The sequence below is a fragment of the Ipomoea nil genome, unplaced genomic scaffold (genome assembly GCF_001879475.1).
Source record: "Ipomoea nil cultivar Tokyo-kokei standard unplaced genomic scaffold, Asagao_1.1 scaffold0327, whole genome shotgun sequence".
Taxonomy (NCBI): domain Eukaryota; kingdom Viridiplantae; phylum Streptophyta; class Magnoliopsida; order Solanales; family Convolvulaceae; genus Ipomoea; species Ipomoea nil.
Window position 1 is genome coordinate 1,464,494 of NW_017616755.1, and position 8,562 is coordinate 1,473,055.

Here is an 8,562-nt window from a genome sequence, read left to right on the forward strand (position 1 = left end):
GAGTGGGTTACCAGCATCTCTCGCTGAACAGATATATTTGGCTTTCAGGCACAGAAGAATAAGTCACTGGAGCGCGCTAGAACTCGGAACGTAGAAGTAGATAGTTTCCTTTTTGGCCTGCGTGCCATATTATGCATTTACATTATTGAGGATATTAGTTAGTAGCTTGTGCACCTGGGTTCTCTAGCTCAGGTGTGGCATAGCACCCCGTACACCTGTATTACGTTTTGAGATTTAATGAGATAATACCCTTATTTTATAAGTTTTAAATGTCTTGAAAATCTGGGGTGTTACAGTACGCCACAACCATGACCCAAACAGGCATAATCACTTGAAGCCAAGAGTCCTTAGCCCCTTTCCCTCCCCTTGCCAACCAAGTACCATTTCGTTAAAGAATCCGTCCTATCACTCCAAACCTCGCTCTTGATCCCTCATTACAAACAATCCCGTACAAGGTAGCAACCTTCCTTCCTGTATTACGACCTTGGAAACATCGACCCTATCCGTCCCTCGACTTTGAAACCTAACCCTTGCACTTCTTACATCCCTTTAACCCAGACCAAGAAAACATAGATATATATATATATATATATATATATATATATATATATATATATATATATATGTATATCTACCTCTAGAACTCGTGCTTAAGGATCAATAAACATTGTACGATGGGTCATCCTATGTATACAAGTCCCTTTTATTGTGCACAAGGGCATGGGACTTGTCAGGACATGAATCTGTGCATTTTTGGGGTCTTTCCCGAAGGAATTGACTCTTCCTAGTCACTCTCCCGCGGGTCCCCAACGGGTCCTTGACGGGACCTTGGCGGGTCCTTGACAGGAGCTTGGCAGGCGGACGACCGCCCACCTCGCGCCCACTGGTACAATGTGCTGATTTCTTAACCCCTCGTTTTATTGATTTGTGGCGCACTTGTGTGCCTCGATCGATGAGTGTGAGTCTTGGGTAAGGAACCATGGACCACCCAAACATAGTGTCCTACGTAAAAGACCTTGACGCACGAGGCACCATCGGGAAATCACAATCAATTACATTGCACGAGTAATTGAAGTTGGATCCTACGATACAACCGACTAGGGATGTTTGGCGTAAAGGATTGCGCAAACCAAGGAGGCGTGTTGGGAACTCGTGCAAAGAACCCACGAAAACTTAAAAGTCAAAATGCTAAGGATGGACCGGGACTCCTCCAAACCATGGACATCGTTCGAGCAAATCAGAGGACTCCTTACAAGTTGTATGGAATCAAGAACTACGTAGTCCATGGTGCTAAGCAAATGGGTGAAGAGCACATTCGCGCCAAGACTTCAAGGGTCATTAAGGACCCACAAGGAAATGAGATGACTCGTAAAGTCACCGAGTCTTCCCACAACGAGATTTCGTAACCGACTGCGCTTTAAAAAGAAAAAGGGCACACAAGGACACCTTTATCATTAAAAGTAACACAAAAGGGCACAACAATGCCGAACCTCGGGTAAGACATGAAGTCTTACTAAGAATTTCATCCACTAAAGATGAGATGAAATTCAATAAAAAGAGAAATTAAACCCAAAGTCCATCGACTCCCAAGAAACTTTGGGAAGAATTAGGGAAGTGCGCCCTGAGAGATTGGCTTAGTTGACCCAACTTGGTCAAGACCTTGGGCGCATTAAAGAAGTAAGTGTTGAATCACCACGGGAATTTCCCTCAAGATAGAAGAGAAGGATGAAACCTTAGCCCGGGAAGCAAGGTCTAACAAGGATCTTAAAGTCAAGCAAGTACCAACACCAAGGAAGGAGGATCATCAGCTCGTCGACGCATCGTGATCAAAGCATCTAGCCAGATTATTCACTTGGGATCGAGAAACCTTAACCCATCCTAGCCGAATTCCTTTCCCTTCCTCGGAAAATCGGCCCCCTCCTTATTTCAAAACCCTTTCTACCTTGCAGACCCCATTCGTAACCCCATGTTTTAACGATTCCATACAAGGTGGCAACCTCACAACGTAAGTTGCAACCTTGAAAACTTGATCCTAATTCCTGAATTCACCGTATCCTCAAGTTTGAAACCCACTCTCTTAGCCCTGTAAACCTAATCGTTCCCAAAAACCCAACACGCATAGGCGTACAAGTATACAATTTCCCTGTGGAATACCCTCTCTATAGAACCACGGTTATACTCTTGACTCGTTAACCCTGCAACATTTCCAAGCTTCGGGGACGAAGCTTCTCGTAAGGGGGGGAGAGTGTAACACCCCGTGTTACGGCCTTCAATCCCGGATTAATTATTTAATTAATCCCGTTAATAATAATTAAATATGATTTAATTATGTTAGGTTTACCTTTAATTAATTAGTGAGGTCCACCATGAACCGTGGACCCTTGCCCGAATAAGAGTCTTAAGCTTATTAGGAATAAAGGAAGTAGGACTTTTACTATTCACATTGGGATTAGGATTTTCTTTAATTAATATGGTCCACTATGGACCATGGACCCTTATCCCTAAAACAAGCCCTAGCCCTATAAGGAATAGAACTAGTAAACCCATACCATTCAGGCCCTAACTAGGAGTCTTAAATATATAAATAGGGAACTTAGGAGGCACCTAGAATCCCCACCACATTAATCTCTCACCACCCAAAGAGTTCCAAGAATTCCCCTAGGAGAAATCAAGAAATCAAGAAAGCTTAAAGAAAGATCCATCATAGCCAAGGAATTAATTAAGGCTAAGAGGTAACCCATGTCTCATCAAAACCTATTTTCATAGCTATGATTCCCCCTTAGGGTTTCCCCCATATTATTGTACATTGGCGAGATATGATGATTATTATTGATGTTTGATGCGATGATCCCATAAGGGATCTTGGTGATCTTGATATTGGGAGATTCTTGATGATTATGGAATTCTTGATGATTATATAGAGTTCTTGATGATTATGTGTAGCTCTTGATAATTGTGTGATGCTCTTGATGTTTATGTGTTATTCTTACCGAATCTTGCAATTAGAAGACGAGTCGTATACTTGTTGATATAAAAGTGATTAGAACCCTAGGTTGTATCGTATGATCTTATTCTTGGATTATCGGGTGGGGAAATTGCATGTTTGGGTGTTGTTTATATTTAGAAAAGCATGATAAGTTATGTGCCGTTCGTTTCTCGTATTTGATTCGTTAATTGTCTACGTGTTGTCGTTAATTGCGTTGTAAAGTGTCTAAGCATGGTTTCGGGTTCCACAACGGTTCCCGGGGCGTAAAGTGTGTGAAAAGAGTCAGTGGGGGGTAGGTGGGGGGTAGGGGACCCGCCACCTACCAACAGCCGTGAAACACCGCCCGGCAGCGGGTGGCCGGCGGGCGGGCAGCTGCCCGCCGGCGACCCGCTGCCCGGAACAGTGAAGTCCGGCGGGCAGCCGGCGGGTGGCCCCCCACCCACCGGCTACCCGCTGGAAATTCGTCCCACCCGGGATCCCGGCTTCCCCGTTTGATGTTCCCCCGACCCCCGTGGTGTCCCAACGGACTCCGTTTGTCGTGCCTATATCTAGTTTGATGTTTCGGGTACCGTTCGTAGGTTTATGAGTCTATTATATTGCATGCTAGTTGAATTGGGATCCCCTAACGTTAGTAAGGGAATTCTTGACCTTTCACTTGGTATTAGTATTGTAACCTAACCTAGTAAACCATCTTTATTCTATCCTTACACTTTTCTAAAAATCTAGCTCCACCATCTCTCTAAAAAGGTGAGTAGCTTTTCTTCCAAGCCAAGTTGGAGCCTTTCCATGACTTCAAGAGTTGCTTCCAAGATTTAACCTTTCTTATATCTGGGCATCTAGGAGGGTAAGATATAAGTTCATCTTGTGTTTTTGGTTTCATCTTAGGTGTCTTTTTCTTAAAGGTAGGATCTTTATGATCTTTTGGTTTGTTCTTGAAGTGGGTTTGGAAAGTGAGCCTTGTGAGGAGCTTGTTGAGGTATAAAGTGAAGTCTTTAGTCTACAAGAGGTAACCCATGCTCTACAAAAACCTATTTTTCTTACCTATATGTGATTTCTTGGATTCTACATGTGTTTTGCTATGAAATGTGAGTGTTGATGCATGATCTTGGGAAAATACATATCTAGAGCTTGTGTTTACGGTTCTTGTGTGCCATTGCGCGGAATTTCCTTTGATTCAAGTCATTTTGTTGTATTTGGTGAGATTTGGCATGTTTTGGACTTGAATTTGAGTTTGGAGAAGAAAATCCGCGAAGTGTTGATTTGTGGTACAGGGTGTACCCGCGGGCGGAACGACGGGTGGATGTCCAACCCGCCGCCCACCCGCGGGGTACAATGGTGGAGTAGCATCTACCCGCGGGTAGAGGTCTACCCGTGGGCCAACCCGCGGGTACGTAATGTTGGTTGTTTGGGGATTTGTTCCCCGTGATTCTTTTGACTCGGTAATTGATCTTTGGACTTCCCGATGTTCTTTTGTGGAACTATTTGAGTGTCTTCTTCATGTTTCGTATGTCTATAAATATATGGTAGGATTCCATGTAGGTATTTGGTGTCTTGAATCGTGTTAAGTGTTCAACATTGTGTTTCGTTGAACCGTGATGAGTCTTGTGTGTTCTTCGGAACTATCTTTGGTTTACCCGTTTGATAAGCATGCTAGTTCGGTGTTTAAATGCTAGCGTGTGTGTTGTTTGTACCTTCTTATGGGTTGATGATAACTTGTGTTATTCATCGTTGTTGTTGGACTATGATCCATTCCTTGATTAACTATGGTTTCATATCTTCGTTGTGATCCGTTGATTGATTCCTGTTGTGGTGTGATGTGTGTGTGTGGCTTTACCTGGATTGCACGATTAGTGGAATGGGACACTAGTCACCACGGTATTGCAGCGGTCCTCGTGGTGGCCGTGACGTGATTATGGAGTTTATGACCTTTGTGTAAGGTTCACGTGATTCTTGGGTGGCATGTGTTGCCGTGTGTGTGTGTGTACGGTACCCTCGTGTACTATGAAATTTGTGGTCTCGTTGGTGGTCGTTGGTGGGGGACGACGGTCCCAGGAGGGAAAAGGTTGGACTTGGTTGTACAGGGGTCCTGGAGGTAATGGTTGGAAAGAAGATACAAGGTTGGGGGTAGCCATAAGGTTGGAACCGGGCATAAGGAAGGCATATCAACTCGTGATGGGTGATGTCACGAGGGCTTGTGTAGCCATTGTGGTGAGTTCCTCTCTTGTGACGTGTGTAGTCACAAAGGCATGTGTTGCCTTGGCACGTGTTGCCGTTGAGTGAGTCTTATTCCTTTGTGTTGTGCTTGTCGGGTTTTGATCTATTGGGTGATGATAGATCATGCCTTGACTCTTATTGTAAGTCATGTTGTTCCTTGTGGTCTTGGGATATGTTCCCGTATTATTGTTGAGAGTGTTGAGTCTTGTGTTGACTATTGCTCTTGGTTTTGTACTTATATACTTATGCATTCCGTTTCGAAAATGGCTTTATTACTTATATCTATCTATGTATGATATTTCACATGTATTGGTGGGTTACCAGCATTATTTGCTGACCGGGCGTCGTCCCATGTTTTATTGTGTTCTTTCAGGTGATGTCTAGGCGAGTGCGCAGTTTAGTGCCTGTTAGCATAGCTTCTCCCGTTGATTTTATGGCCTGTGTGCCGCTTTAGTTATAGACTTTTGTAACACCCTGTGTTACGGCCCTTAATCCCGAATTAATTATTTAATTAATTCCATTAATAATAATTAAAACGGATTTAATTTGATTATAAATCCCATTAATTAATTAATGTGGTCCACCGCGGATCGTGGACCCTTGCCTAAACCAGAGTCATAAGCCTATTAGAAATACAGAAAGTGTACCATTACTATTCAGATTATGATTAGGATTCTCTTTAATTAATTAATATGGTCCACCATGGACCATGGACCCTTATCCCTAAAAGAAGCCCTTAATCCTATAAGGAATAGAATTAGTAAACCCATACCATTCAGACCCTAATTAGGACTCCTAAATATATATATAAGGACATAGGAGGCACCTAGAAGTCACACCACAATAATTATCACCACACAAGAATTCCCAAGGGACTCCCCACCACCAAGCCTAGGGAGATCAAAACGGATGGAAATCTTAGGGAAGAACCTTAATTGCCAAGGGATGATTAATTAAGGCTAAGAGGTAACCCATGTCTCAACAAAACCTATTTTCTTCGCTATAATCTCTTTCCTTGGCCTCCTTCTATATGTGTGTGTCTCGATTAATTCCTCTATGTTAATTGTGATATATTCTTGATGATTGATAAGATGATTTGTGTGTATTCTTGATAATCTTGATGATGAAAAGAGGTTCTTGATGTTGATGTAATGATTCTTGACAAATCTGGATATTTCTTGATGTTAAAGATAAAATTGGTATTTTGATGATTTGGGAGGGATTAGAGCCCTAGGATGAATTGGGAATTTGTGTTGTAATGTTCTTGATTTATATTTGGGTGGGAATTCACATGTTCGGGTGTTGTTTATATTTAGAAGTCGTGATAAGATGAGTTATATGTGATTCATTCTTTTCATCCGTTAATTGACTACGTGGTGTCGTTAATTGCGTTTAAAAGTGTCCAAGCATGGGGGGTACGTGGGGGTAGAGGTACCCGCCACCTACCCGCTGCCCGAAGATCATCGCCGGGCAGCGGGCAGGCGTCTGCCCGCCGGCAACCCGCTGTCGGGCAGTGATCTCCGGCGGGCAGCCGGCGGGTGATCCCTCACCCACCGGCTACCCGCTGGTTCGTTATGAGCTGCGGTTCATTCTCCATGCTGCGGTCAGTGATTCACTTATTGGGCTGCGATCCACATGGGCCTCGGTGCTATGACCCACCGGACCTGAACGCGCCAGGACGGTGTGTAGGGCCAATAAGCCGAGGAAGGCTGTAGTCCACCGATCCGAGTAATTGGGGCGGTGTGTAGGGCTACGGCTGGCTGCGACCCATCGAGTGACGGGACGACGGTGTGTAGGGCCATAGTCTCCGAGGATCTTCGCCCACCGACTGACTATAGCTCCACGGTGTGTCGGGCTTGATCCGCTATGGTCCACCGGCATACCCATCGGCGGTGTGTAGGGTCGTAAGTCCCCCCTTGAAAAGGGGATCGCGGTCCACCGACTGGGTGTGTCAGCGGTGTGTAGGATCGTGGTCCGATGTTGAGTTCGTCAGCGGTTCTCAAAGGGTTGGCTGCGATTAACTCCCCTCATAACACGATACTGATGTAGGGTGCTGCCGGGTCGTGTTAATGCTATAAGCGTTAACCCTCATGTTCGGGGCATGCGATTGGTCCCGTGGCGCCATCAACGATTATGTGATATGAATGGTGATTGAATGATGATGTGTTTTGGAATTGAAAAGTGATCTGTGACCTTAGATGCGTATTCCTTATGATGTTATCTCTACTTAACTGTTTATTATTGTTTGATGTGCTTGTCCCTATTTGCTGAGTCTATTCCTGGTTTTTAAAACTAGTGTCTCTTAAGTATATATCTTCCTGCTTCAAAATGATTTTCGTATATCTATATATATCTATCTATAATGTATTTCAACGAGTTGGAGTGGGTTACCGGCATCATTCGCTGAACAGATATATTTGGCTTTCAGTCACAGCTGATTAATTCCCAGAGCGCGCTAGAAGAGCTTGGAGTAGATAGATAGTTTTCCTTTTTGGCCTGCGTGCCTCAATGATGTATCGAGGATGATTAGTTAGTTTAGCATGTCCATCTGAGTTCTCCAGCTCAGATGTGGCATAGCACCCCGCACCCTTATGTTTAATAATACTCTATTTTGGGATTTAATGAGAATTTACCTTTATTGTATAAGTTTTAAAAGTTTCAAAATTTTGGGGTGTTACAGTTGGTATCAGAGCCAAATTTTGACCCTAGGATAAGACTCTTAAGACCAGACTTTAGGACATTAGGCTTGAACTCTAGGTATTTAGGAACATAGGATTAAGGAATCTTAGGACGCGCAGTGAGATTGTGAGCCTACATATCATCACATAACCTCCCCTCACTTTATCCCTCATTAATTTAAAGAATTTCCCCCTTCGCTTATCACATCAAGGTAAGGGTACAACACACTAACTCTTCATTCCACATACTTGCCCTAGAAATTTGTGATGTCCTTGCATGCTTTTACCTGCTTTGTTGTTTATCACTCTTTGATTATCATACTTATTTATTTGCTTAAGCATATGTTCCTAATTGATTTTAGACCAAGTTAGGAACTGCATATTATTGCTTAACTATTTGATCATACATGCGTTATTAGGATATCTTTTATTTGATAAAGTATTTTGGAACTTGTAATTGGTAATTTTATTCGACATATAATGGCTCACTTTCCCTAATCATAATTGACCAATTACTTTGATAATTAACCTACTAAAAGCTTGATAAATACTTGCATAAGTTCGCATGGAGGAAAATTGTGAGGGCATACCTTTAGTTAAGAAGGGGGAGAATGGGGTGTGTGATCCTTATGATGTCCCATGGAATGTCTCCCGTGTCCCTTGTTAGTATCATTATAATATGAT